The following is a 13,088-nucleotide window of genomic DNA, read 5'->3' as shown; positions in this document are numbered from 1 at the left end:
CCCCCAAAAACGGCATCCCAGAGCAAGAGGGGGATGCGAGCGCCTTGGCTGGGTGTTCAGACCCCACCCCACTGCTGACATCCCCTCCGGTGGCCCCCCAGCCCCTTAAGAAAGATTCACGGGGGACATCCACCCCCTCCAGTGGCCCCCGAGGAAAAAGTTAAAGCCAGTTCCCCAGATCCCAGCGTAGAGGGAAGGTGGCGTTGGGGTTTCCATGCCCGCCCAAGCCTGCTCGGAGCTGGGGAGCATTCACAGGGCTGAGCGCGCCCCGGGGCCGGGCGGGAAGGGGAGAGGGCGGGAGGGCGCCGGGAGAGCGTGTGCAGGAGGCAAGGGCTGGCGGGGGAGGTTGTTCTCCCGGGGGGGGCCCCCGAGGAAAAAGTTAAAGCCAGTTCCCCAGATCCCAGCGTAGAGGGAAGGTGGCGTTGGGGTTTCCATGCCCGCCCAAGCCTGCTCGGAGCTGGGGAGCATTCACAGGGCTGAGCGCGCCCCGGGGCCGGGCGGGAAGGGGAGAGGGCGGGAGGGCGCCGGGAGAGCGTGTGCAGGAGGCAAGGGCTGGCGGGGAAGCTTCTTCCCCAGGGTGTTGCTCATGTCCAGCTCAAACCAGTAAAAAAAACCAACCTCCATTTTCTTTATTTCGTGGTTTTTTTCAGACTGTTAAAAAGAAAAAAATTTTAAAAAGAGAAAATGACAAAAAAAAAAAATCCTGGTACATGAAATAAAGATTTTTTTTTTTATAACTTGGTCCTCGTTTATGTGGCTTTATTGGGGGCATTAGTAGTGCCAGAAGAGTACCTCAAAATCCAGCAAGAGAATCTACTGGTGTGGACAATTTTGTCCTCATTGTAAATTCAGAGGACGGTCTTGCTTCATGATAGTCTTTGAGATACAGGAATGGACGAGGCAAGAGGAGAGGGCTTTGCCACAGCTCTTTTTTGAAGTAAGTGTGGGTAAATTCAAGTCATACATGTGGGCTTTCTCTGCTGCCCTCCAAAACACCTGCTCCAGCCTCTCTGTAGCCTCCAGCATCTCCCCTCCTGTTCCATTCTCCTTGAATCAGCCACAAAGGCTGATGCTCCAACTCCTACTGGAAGACAGTGGCTCTCATGGCAAGCCAAGAATTGCCAGCAAGGTCAGAATTCATACATACTGGAGGGCTCAAAAAGGAAAAAGAAAGTGACCCTAGCATTGTTTTGGGGGTTTGTTCAGCCACTCATGGGATTTCTGGCAATTTCCTCAGGAGCTGGGTTGGCAGGGGGTGCCTGGTGGAAATGCTCAGTGTAGGAGCCTGGAGTGAGGGAATAACTTAGAGCTGGAGATGCAGACCCAACAACAGGTAAGGTGGCAGCAGAGGAGGCAGTGTGATCCCCACAAAGGGGACTAGGCTACCGCTATGCCCCCTCACCTCTCACTCACCACTGGCAGCAAGGGTGTCACCAATGAGCTTCCCTTTACCCTGCACTGGGCTCTCACTTGCTGTGAGACCCTCCATGGCTTTCTGAAGCAGACCAGAATCCCCGTCAGACTCCGTCACCTCTAGCTCCAGAGGGGTGACACAGAAGGACAGCTGCCTGAGTGACAAAGCTTCTCTGAAGTGTGGCCAGGGTCTGACCACAGCAGACAAGTGGGACCTCAAGCTGAATGAGCAGGTGGGACCGGGGGAGTTAATTTGTCAGCAGCAAGGAAGGCACAGCTGGCTCCAGGAGCCCCAGCAGACACTGCTGGGTTGCAGTGTGATCACTGCACTGCAGTTCTCCCTGTTGCCCAATGCACCTTGCACAGGTTGGTACCTGTGCTCAGCATCTGTATCCCCTGGCCAGCACCAGTGGGTCCCCACTCTGCCCCTCACTGGACCCCCTCCAGCACAACCTCCTACAGCTCATCCCTCTTCTTTGGGCCCCTGTAGCACCTAACACTCACCCCAGCATTCCAGCTGGCAGGACACTTTGCTGCCAAGGTAATTGGGGGCACCCGCCGACCCATTTCTGCTCCTCCTCCAGGGACCCTTCCCAGCAGCAGCCTCACCAAGAAGGAGGGCACAGGGAGGGGAGAGGCAGCAAAGCAGAGCAGGAGCCTGTCTGGGGCACACCAGGGAGCTCCCGGCCCTGCTACGTGCACATCTAGGAGACAGCTGCCTTCCCACCCCTTCTAGTGCACAGACCCCAAAACCTTCTCACCTCCTCCTCATCTCCTTGCCTGGCTCTGAAGCCTCCACCAGTGCTGGGTGCTCCCACTCAGGCATGGGTGGGATGAGCTGAAGGAACCCCCCCGCATCTCCTCCATCCACCCTGTGATGTTTCCAGTCCTGGCCCGCTGCAGAGCTTGGGGCAAGACTGTGCTCCCTCATCCTCCCCCGTGCCAGTGGGGCACTGGGGAGATATGGCTACACTTCCCAAACAATGTCCTGCCTGGAATGAAGGGGGTGCATGGCTCGCCCCCTCCACACAGCTCCATGAGGGGCTCCTTCCTCGTAGGGTGCAGATGCTTCTCCCCTTCTCTGTCTGGCTTTTATGGGATGAGGCAAGGGAGGGGGAGAGCCAGGGAAGCAGCACCGGCCTGAAATTAGGTGTGGGGAATGCTCCTCAGACAGCGCCAGCCTCCATGCCATAATAATTAGTACTAATATTCAGCACTTATACAGCACTTTTCATGTTCAAAGCACTTTGCAAACATTAACTAATTAATGTCATATTAAGTGATGTCTTAGAGGGGCAGCACTGAAAGCAAACGACTTGTGCGTGGGCAGAAGCTCTCATTCCCCATCTCTCCTCAGGCACATTAACACTTAGGTAGGTGAGAGACCCTAATATGTTATCCTGTGCCCCTCCGAGTTCTCAGTGCTCCCCATGCCACGTGCTTGCCTCTCCCACTGCTGACTGTGTGCTCTGGCAGGCCCTGAGTATGCCAGGGGTGAGAATGGCACCAGGGTCTTCTCCTCGACAGCACTGAGCCACTGAGGCCTTAGGGAAGCCAAAGACTCGTGACTGAGAGGTCAGTTAAAATATTTGGGTTGGAAAACTTCCTGCCCCAGACTCAAGCCCCAGCAGTGGGGAAGGAGAGGCAGCAGGCCTCTTGCAGCACAGCCAGAGTGGAGATGGAGCAGGCAAAGTCTGGTCCGATGCCTTCAGCCAGGTCCCTCTCATGCCCCAGCCTCGTGACCTCTTTGGGGCCAGTGGTCATTCCCTGCTTTCAGGTGTCAGAGGAATGCAGTGTCTGGCCCTGCACAGGGCTGATTTTGGACAGTCCCCCTCTGAACCTGAGGACATGCTCTCAAATGCTGGCCAGGGATGGGTAGAAGGCAGGCAGGGCATCTGCCAAGAGAGAGTGCTGCCCTACTCAGACAGAGCAATCTGCAAGGATGGCTCTGGCAAAGGATCTGAGCTCCAGAGGGCCTGCACTGCCCAAGGCATGCTGGCCTGCGCTGGCAGTGGTGCCAGGTATTCCATCCCATGGAGGCAGAGCACGGCTGAGGAGGGGGCTCCCTTTGGGGGCCAGTGTGGGGCGAGGGAGCACTTACTACTGAGTAATGTCCAGGCCCTCACGTGTGTGGGTCTGCTATCAACATGTGCTTGCTACTCTTCTGCTGCCTCTTTCATATGGACCACAGCCAGAGCTGGCTGCACTTTGCTTTAGTGGGAGACGCTCTGAGAGCTCCTCATGTGGGGAAACCCAGATACTTGGCTATTAAATTAACATCGGGCATTTAACTGCATCATTGAAATGGTTTAAACACCCAGGAGTGGTAATTAGTAATTATGGTTTGGTGAGGGAGGATATTAAGACCCAGGTATGGAGCCCAGTATTTTTCTCTGCAGATAATTTTTAGTGCCAGATGACTACAGAGAGAGGCCAAGCGTCAGACACGCAAGCCTGCTGTCTTGCTTGTGTGTGAGGACTGCCACGGGGGAAGAAGACAGCCACAAAGCTCGCCTTTCAAAAGCCAAGCACCTCAGCCAAGGACAGAGAAAGGTTTGAGGAGAGCTGATGGAGGAAGAGGGTCTGTGGAGAGGTACAGTCAACATCAGTAAAGCTGCTAAGTGAGCAGTGCTAAGGATGGCAAAGGACAGGCTATCTGAATGTCCTGGAAGTATCCCCAAAGGTAGAGGGGGCTCCAGACAACTTGGCATCTCCTTCCCAGGTGCCTTCCAGCTGCTGGGACCTTCTCCCCTCATCTCCCCAGGCTCTTCTTGACACCTTCTGGAGACAAAGAAAGAAGGGCCAACAGTTTTGGTAGGGAAGGGAGACAGATGGAGGATAAAATTTGAGTAGGACCTATGCAGATTAAACAGGTGTGAATTAAATGCCATCAGCCTGAGTTTTACGTCCAAGAGTGGGGAACACATCATCCCTCATGCTAAGCGGAGGCATGGAGCTGGACCACACGTGGGCTGCTGTGCAGTATGCAGCTCCTCACCCAGGCAGGGCATTTACAGGACCTCTGATCAAACCGAGCATACCTGTACCACACTTTGCTGGTTCCACAGAGCTCCAGAGTAGCTGGGCCACCAAGATGCCCCGTGGACATGAGAAACTCCTCTCCAGCCTGAGAGGGGACAGGGCCCTGTCACCCGGACATGGGACAGGTCTTAAAAAGACTTCTAACTGGGGATTTATGCCCACAAGGGTAGGGAGGACATCTGTGATGTCCCAGTGTCCATGGTGGCTACTCCTTACTAAAGCCATTGACCACTGGCTGATAGAGGGGTGCTGAGGACCTGCCAGACATAGAGCTGCACTGAGGACCCAGACAGAGGATCCAGGACCCCAACAGGCCATGCTGCTTCCCACAACAGCAGCAGCAAAAAATGGGTGACTGCCTCCATCTTCCGGGCTGCAAATCCCAGCTTTGACCTGGCTGTGGCAGAGCCAACACAGACGTGAACCATTCTGGCAGAGTGTTGTCACTTGTGCCAGTTTTACACCGTGGAGAGGAGTAACGTGCGAATGACGCCAAACCCCGCTGGCCTCATTTCGCCTGCCCTTTACTGAAACCTCCGGGCCTTGCACCCTGGGCTCGGAGCGACGAGGGTGCTGCAGCTCATGTGCGCAGCAAGGGCTGGGCCTCGGCATCCTCTGCATCCTCTGCAGGATCAGCTCTTGACATTGCGGAACGTCCGCAGTGGAGGAGCCGGCTGGCCCGATACCCACAGCTTCAGCAAAGGGGTCAAGATACACGGGGATGGGCTGAGTCCCAGAAACAGATCCACAAGGGCAAAGTACTGGGCTTGGGAAAGGGTTTTCTCTGCTGCTGCTCCTCCTGCTGCTCCTGATCCCCTCGGGGATGGAAAAAACAAGGGACTTTGCTCTCTAGGGACCTGTCAATCAGAATCTGCCAGCACCGTTTAATTTGCTGCATTAATGCCTGCCAGGAGCGCCGGCCGGGCTGCCTGTTCCTGAGCAGGCAGTGCCCTCCCGTGGGCAGAGCCCGGCACAGCAGCAGAGCCTCACAGCCGCGCCGTGCGGGAGCTGGAGCAGCCCCACAGCTTCCAGGGAAGATGCAGCGCTGGGACCCTTGCCCGGGGTCCCCTTGGTGCACAAGGGTGGCCAGCGGACATTTCCACTCTGCCAGGGCTCCTCACTACCTGCTTTCCCTCATTCCCCCTCTCCTTCCAGCAGTTCAGAGGGGGTACAAGGACATAATTTACCTGGGGGGTTCAGCTTAATCCCACCCATGACGGGCTCCAGCCAGCACAGGGGCAGGTATTATTTTAGAAGGGAAGGCAGACAACAAAGCTCTTACTGTGAGCTTGGTGTGGCCACTGAGGTTCGAGGCAGCATGTCCCAGGAAGCTGCTTATCATCAGCAAGTCCCCCCACTTCTCCTACTCTAAAATCTGCAGCTCTGACTGGTGCCTAGCCAGGGATCATCTAGGAGTGTTTAGTAGGGTAATACTTCATGCATGCAGGAAAAAGAGTAATTCCAAAGAGCAGTTCCCAGGTCAGGGAGCCCCATGGCTGCCCCATGTCTCCTTCTGCCCTTGCTCCTCTCCCTCGAGTGCCTGATGCTGCTTGTGGATCCTTTAGGGACAAAGGGGGGAAGGGAAGGTTCCTTCCCAGCCCAAACCCCTTCCCGTCCCCTACAGTAGGGGCCACAAGCAAAGCCTGGGCCTGACCTTGGGAGTCAGCTGTGACCTTGGGAAGTGCCTGATCCAGAGGAACAGGCTGCAGACAGGGAAAAGGAGAGAAAGAAGGACCTTGGACTGCTGCAGTGGGAGCTTTCTGGAGCAAGGCTGAGAGTGCACATCCGTCCCAGCTGCCTCGGGGTACCTGACACCCGATGGGGGACATACGCAGCACAGCTTTGCCAGAAGGGACAAAAGCACCCGGCTGACTCCTCCAAAGACAGAAGAGAGCAGATGGTGCTGAAATCTGCTCAAGAGGAGAGGAAGGAATGGCCCCGAGGCTCTGTACTCCCTGTACCCTCCGCACTCCCTGTACCCCGAGAGGCACATTTGTCCGCGGCCAAGCGTGTCGGCCAGCCCTGTCTCTGACTTACCAAGGGGCAAAGAAGGGAATGGCAACCATGGACTTTCTGGGCTGCTGCATATCCCTTGCTGCCTTTCTTTTTTGTGGGGACCTTCCTGACAGTCTCTGGGAAGGGAACAGTATGTTATACATAGGTGGCATCTGCTTTTGGCTCCTTACTGCCTTGAAACTAGGTCTTGTGCAAATAGGGTTCAACTGTGTTTCCTAGCAGAAATTGCTTGCACTCTTTTTCTGCCTCCTGATACTCTACTTAGACCTCTTTTCCTGGCTGGCATAAACATTAAGCTTTCCAGAACAGAGACCAGCCAGGCAAGAGCATTTGCACAGCACGTTTAGCCCAGAAGATTCTGATTTTTCACAGAAGTTACTCTAACACTGATGATGTTGAAGGAAATAACCGTGGGTGCTTCTGCGCTGGGCAAGGGCCCTTGTAAAGAACACCCATGTTGCTCACAGATCTGCTCAGATCGAGATCCTTCTGAGGGCAGTGCTGCGTATGACTCAGGCACTGGATAATCGCAGGGGCACGGAGCGGGGCTCCTGCAGCTGAAAGGCACACTGCTAATCAGTGGTGAGAAGGCATTATGTGCCTTGTACCTTCCACCACCCAAGGCCCCATCCTCCTCCCCGCTGTAGATCCGGCAGGATCCATGCAGCATTTCCCAGGAGCAGCAGCCTCTGTTGACACGGTTCCCCATCACCATGATAGCTTCTATCTCCTCCAGTCAGGCAGGGAATGTTGTCCCTCCCTGCACAGCATGCTAATCAGTGGTGAGAAGGCATTATGTGCCTTGTACCTTCCACCACCCAAGGCCCCATCCTCCTCCCCGCTGTAGATCCGGCAGGATCCATGCAGCATTTCCCAGGAGCAGCAGCCTCTGTTGACACGGTTCCCCATCACCATGATAGCTTCTATCTCCTCCAGTCAGGCAGGGAATGTTGTCCCTCCCTGCACAGCATGGAGGTGACAAGCTCCTGCTGCAGAAGCTCGCTGGTGTAGCCTAGAAAACAGCCACAGAGTGGGGATTTGCAGCTGAGCCTGTGGACTCCCAAGCCCATGCCCCAGCCACTGCACCAGCCTTCCTCTCCTGATGCAGGCTTGGAGCCAGCAGGGACGCTGCTGGCGCCAGCTGCTCTAATTGAGCTTTGTAGAATAAACTTGTGGCATTCGCCTGTTGGCTGCTGGGATAAAATCCAGCACTGAGTGCAGATCAAAGGAGACAATCTTGCTGACAGTTTGAGGGGAGGCAGCTGGACCTGGGCTCCTTCTACAGCTCTGGCAAGGGCAGTGCTCAGCAGCCAAGGGTGAGGATGCAGCGTGACACACACACTGCCTCTTTGGCAATATGTGTGGTCCAGACCCTGACAGTCACAGCTATAGAAACCTTGGGAAAGTTCTGACACTGGTCGCAAAAACAGTCAAAACCAGGCAAGAGACAGCACTAATTCAGAGAAAGACTATTTTTTGGGTACATCAAAAGTATGTGGCTTTTCCTGGTAGCATGGAAGGAGCAGACAATACAAGGTCAGGCTCTGAGCCCAGCCTACAGAAGCAGCGTGGTTTAAGAGGGGGGTCTGTCCTTGCTCAGTTTCTGTCTGTCTGTGAGGACAAGACAGTCCAGCCCAGCAGTCGGGGAGAGCTCAGCACAGCAGGAAGAGGAAGATGGGGAAAGCCTTACAGAGAAAACACTATTTGCTACCAAGAATAATAAACTCAGCACATTCCTGGTGTGGACCTTTCTGGACAGACATGGCTGGTCTGAACACACACAGCAAATCTGCCAGGTGCCACCAGCGCCCAGCCCCACTAGACTGCACAGACAGCAAATTAAAAATCAGATTCACAGCACGTACACAGTAATACTGTTTTATGGCCATTTTTCCAGGGTTCCTGAAAATCCAATCAAGAATTTTCCTGAAAATCCAATCAAGAATTTCCCTGAAAAAGCTGGTGAGCAACCAGCACACAAGAGGACAGGTTTATAGTTCAGCAACCAGGACACCAGCGAGAGGAAGGAAGCTCTTGGAAAGGAGGCCAAGCATTGCAGCAAAGCACCTGGCCTGAGAGAACAGCAGACTGAGGAGGCAGATAAAAGTGCCATGGAAAAGATGGGATGCAAAGAGGAGGGCCAAGGAAGGAAGGAGGGCTTCCCAGCCTGTGAACATCGGTCTGGGGCATGAGCCAGTTCACACATGGCCAAGGTTGGTTACAACAAAAGCCCGGGAGCCAGCAGTAAGTTTTGCTGTTTTAAAGATGATGACAATGACTGCGGGAGAGGAATCTGACCTGAGGAGGTGTGTGTGAACATCAGGGCTCCCTGCAGTGGGAATGTGTTAAGGCTGAAGACTATTTCCCTTGGTTTCTGGGCTTGTCAAGAAGCACGGGGCAGTGCAGACTAAACATATGGCACAGGCATACGGTGTGTTTGGTCTTTAGTGAGGAAAAGGAACCCAACTGTGTATTTTTGATGCATTTCTTAGAAGAATGAGAAAAGGAACTACTGGAAAATAGTGTTTTAGTGGGAACATTAGTCTTTCAATCCTCAGCTGCCTCTTTGATTGGAAGTACCGTCATATAAGGTGGAAAGCAACCTGTTTTAAGGCTTTCCAAAGCTTTTTGAAGGCAGAGGTGATCTTTTTTCTAGGAAAGGCCCCTAATGGGTTGGGTGCTTGGACTTGCTCTCCTTCACTTAAACCTGGCAAGCCCCTGGTAACACTGCCTGAGCTGTGTATCATCCTCTCGCAGCAGGAGGTGGCTGCTCAACGCAGCGCCAGCTTACGGGGCAACAGCGAGCCCCAAACTGCAGAGGAGAGGGATGGCAGAGAAGGTTTTGGACTGGAACATCTAAGGTGCTGGAATGAGCCCCTCTTTTAGGGACCTGTTAACACCAGCGCAGAGCCCAAAGCCAGAGGAGTGGGAGACAAGAACGGAAAAAACAGATGGGAGCAATTTATCCTGGCAGTTCTCATGAGCATCTTCCAGGGAAGAGTGATTAGTCTTATTAACTGATTAAATGATTAATTAACTGATGAACTGAAATTATGGATGAAGGATCAAATGATTGCAAAGCAAGTGTATTTGGAGTACTTTTCCAGGAAGCGACGTATTTCACGTGCCTTTCATGAAAACCAAAGGCAGCGAGAGGAACTGTTTGCAGCAGCAGCAGAGTGTGGGGTCAGCAGGACAGGACCAGAGGCACACGGAGCTGTGGGGCCCCAGCAGGACACAGGAGGTGCAGAGCCTGGTGTGAAGTGGGAAGCAAGACAGACCTGCTTCCTCTTCTAGTAAATCTGACCCGAGACAGGCTGAGAAAGTCGGGTCTGTTCATCCTGGAGAAGAGAAGGTCACATGGAGACCTCATAGCAACCTTCCAGTATCTGAAGGGGACTACCAGGAAGCCAAACAGGGATTCTTCAATGGGATCTGTAGTGATAGGACAGGGACTAATGGCTACAAATTGAAAGAGGGAATTTTAGGCTGGATATTAGGAAGAAATTCTTTACTGTGAGGGTGATGAGACACTGGAACAGGTTGCCCAGGGAAGTTGTGGGTGCCCCAACCCTGGCAGTGTTCAAGGCCAGGTTGGATAAGGCCTTGGATAACTGGGCCTAGTGGGAGGTGTCCCTGCCCATGGCAGGGGGTGTTGGGATTAGAGGAACTTTAAGGTTCCTTCCAACCCTTAACATCCTATGATTCTAAATGTGGCAGCAAATCTCACCTGCTTAAGACTGGATTTTCTTTTCTTAGAACTCTTCTTCTCCTTGCTAAGAAAATGGAAGGTTAGAGCCATGCCCAGGCAAGCGTTTATCCCGCACCAGCCACTCCCTATGTGTGCTGTCTCCTCCAACCCACACCATACCCAACTGTGTCACCAGAAAAGGAAATCTGATGGGCTAAGATCAAGCAGCACGTGATCTGCCATCTCTGGTAGACAGCAGCAGCACTGCATTCTCTTGCATGCACCTCGCGCAGACTCGGGAGTGAAGAGGAAACTGGAAAGAAAGGGATTTTATCAATTTCTTTTCATTTATTCCTAAGTCTATTTCTCTTTCCAGAACTTCTTCGTCTTTTCCTCACCATCTCCTAAGCTCTGAGTCCCTCTGAGCCCACTGGGCCCACTGCCTAGCTTGGGGGGGCAAGGGGCAGGCGCTGTGGGGCTCACATGGAGCTGGGATCCCACTGAGCCACTGCAAGCGACTGGCGAGGCAGCTCCAGCACTAATGATGTTTGTCTCCAAAAAGGCTGTTTAGGTGGGACAGTTACAAATTGTATTTTATAAACTGTATTTCTATAAGTGGATTTTTTTTTTGCTAGCGGGAAGAGGTGCTTTAATAATCCCACTTCTGATTAATGGCAGGATATCTTGTCAAAGCAAAGACCACTGCAGCTTCAGTTCTTTCTCGAGGAGGAATCACAAGTGGAAAATAAAGAACAAAATGCACACCTCTCTGCCTGGAAAATATTGATCTAGACTCTTCCTAGGTAAAAGATACTCAGTAAAATTCTCTGAAGAGTTTTCCAGCCTGTGAGCTGAAGAGATTTGTAAACCAATCCTGCTCTTTTTAGGGGTAGAGAAAATTTCAATCACTCTGGCATGAGAGCATTTGGGATTTATTGATTTATTGCCCTCACTCCCTGAGAAGAAATACTATCCCAATTACAGAGACAGGGACCCGAGGCACTGCTGTATTAAATCACTGGCTTACGGTCTCCTAGAGAGGCTGTCGGGCTGAATCCAACTTCCAGCCCTAGGCCTCCCCTCCAGCAGGTCCAGGGAAGCCATCGGGGACAATGGAAAAGCTTGACTATCACACTATGAACACAGCAAGGGCAACTGCAATTCCCATTCTTTACACATCTTTAACTCTCAAAGTCAAGTGGTTCTTGTAACACCCTCTAAAGCACAAAGTTGGTTGAATGATCACACAACTACCGCCTGAAAAGTACCTGATTTTGTACAGAACCATTGCAGAGTTTGCATTTGTACTTTTATTTCAAGAAGCTGTGTGTGAGAGAAAATGAAGAGGTACAGTATTAAGTCATGTTTCCTGTCCTAGCATGTGGCTTTATTGACATACTTCTTGTCCAAAGTCCTGTAAGTCTGTTCTCTATCAAAGTCATCTCTTAACTTCTATCTCCATTTTTATCTGGGAAAACAGGAATTTACCTACTGGACATCACAGTAACTCCATCACATGTCTGCAAAGCAAACTAGCACAACCAGATGGGAACTGCCCATTAATGGTTGAAATCTGTATTTGACTAAGCTGAGGATCGTCATTCTTCCAATACATGATTTTTGTAACGTAAGTTGAACTCCAGTTTTCCTAAAGGAAAAAAGTTTCCAATCGGGCAGTCCTTTGTGTGGCCGTGAAGCTCAAGTTGTTTTCCTGAGAACAGAGGGTAGACAGGCAGAGGGAGTTTGTTAGACACCTATCCCATCCTGCTGCTATCAGGAGAGCCATTTACACCAAAACCATTCCCAACAGGCATTTGCCTACCACAGGGCTGAATACTTCTGCCAAGAGAAGTTCCACAGTTCCAGGAAGTTTAGCCATTGTAAGCACGGGAGATGTTTCTGACCTCACCATTGTCTGAGCTGCTATGCTCTGCTGAGCCTTCAGCACACACAGAAAGCCAAGTTTTCTTCCTCTTTATGACATCTGGGTACAAACTGAATGGGTTTTGTCACATGTCACCCCCAGCTTTTACACTTAAAAGCCAAACTCAAGCATTTTAATCAACAGGGCAAATTTACACTATCCTTAACATCACTCTCCTGGCACTCACGCATGTTTTTCCTTATTAAGTGGCTATTAAGCAGGAACAAAATTTCAATAAATGACAGTGTTGTCCCAAAATAGGTTCATTCACCCAGTCTGCAGGAGGCCAATCCACGCACATAATCCAGGCATTTGATTTATTTACAGTTCTGCATAGAAAGGGGTGCTGAATAGCAAATCCATAAAGCCAGCATGATGACTACCAAAACTTTTCACTCTTTATATATTTTAGCAAACAAAGCCACTAATGTTCCTTGGCCAAAAATTACCTAATTCTCTTTTTAATTAGTATTCTGTCTTCTATTGGTTAATGATCCTCTCACTGCTCGTGCTAATTAGTCTGCACGCTCAGTCTTTCTCTCCTTTCGAGTCGGTGCTTTCTTGGGTCAGTGGCCGTGATCTCCCCCTGCCAGAATTACCTTTTACTCAGCTGCAGCTGATTCAGCACAGTTGCTGAGCAGTCTTTATTAGTTTCTTCATTATCTTGGGGGTTCTGCCCAATGTCCCTGTGGCTTGTAAATTCTGCATTTTTTGTGCCCACAATCTGTGCTACATCCTTCTTCCCAAGTTTTGTTAACTTCCCCTGAGGTCACTGAAACATGTTAAGCCCTAAACCTTAACAAGGCAATTCTACTGTCAAGTAATTCGTCCTTCTAACACCTGGGTATCACTTGGAGCTTGTTTGTTGGCTGCCGTTTCACGGATTAAACCTCTTTTCTTGTTGATTAGACTTGAAAGTATACAAAGATCAAACATCAAAGAACATCCTTTCTTAAGAAAATTTTTTCATATTTGACGCTTTGCGACAACGCGGCCGCTTTA

This window comes from Corvus brachyrhynchos, unplaced genomic scaffold (assembly GCF_000691975.1).
Source record: "Corvus brachyrhynchos isolate BGI_N302 unplaced genomic scaffold, ASM69197v1 scaffold56, whole genome shotgun sequence".
NCBI classification, from domain to species: domain Eukaryota; kingdom Metazoa; phylum Chordata; class Aves; order Passeriformes; family Corvidae; genus Corvus; species Corvus brachyrhynchos.
The sequence above is the reverse complement of the archived record's forward strand: the minus strand, read 5'-3'. Positions refer to the sequence as shown.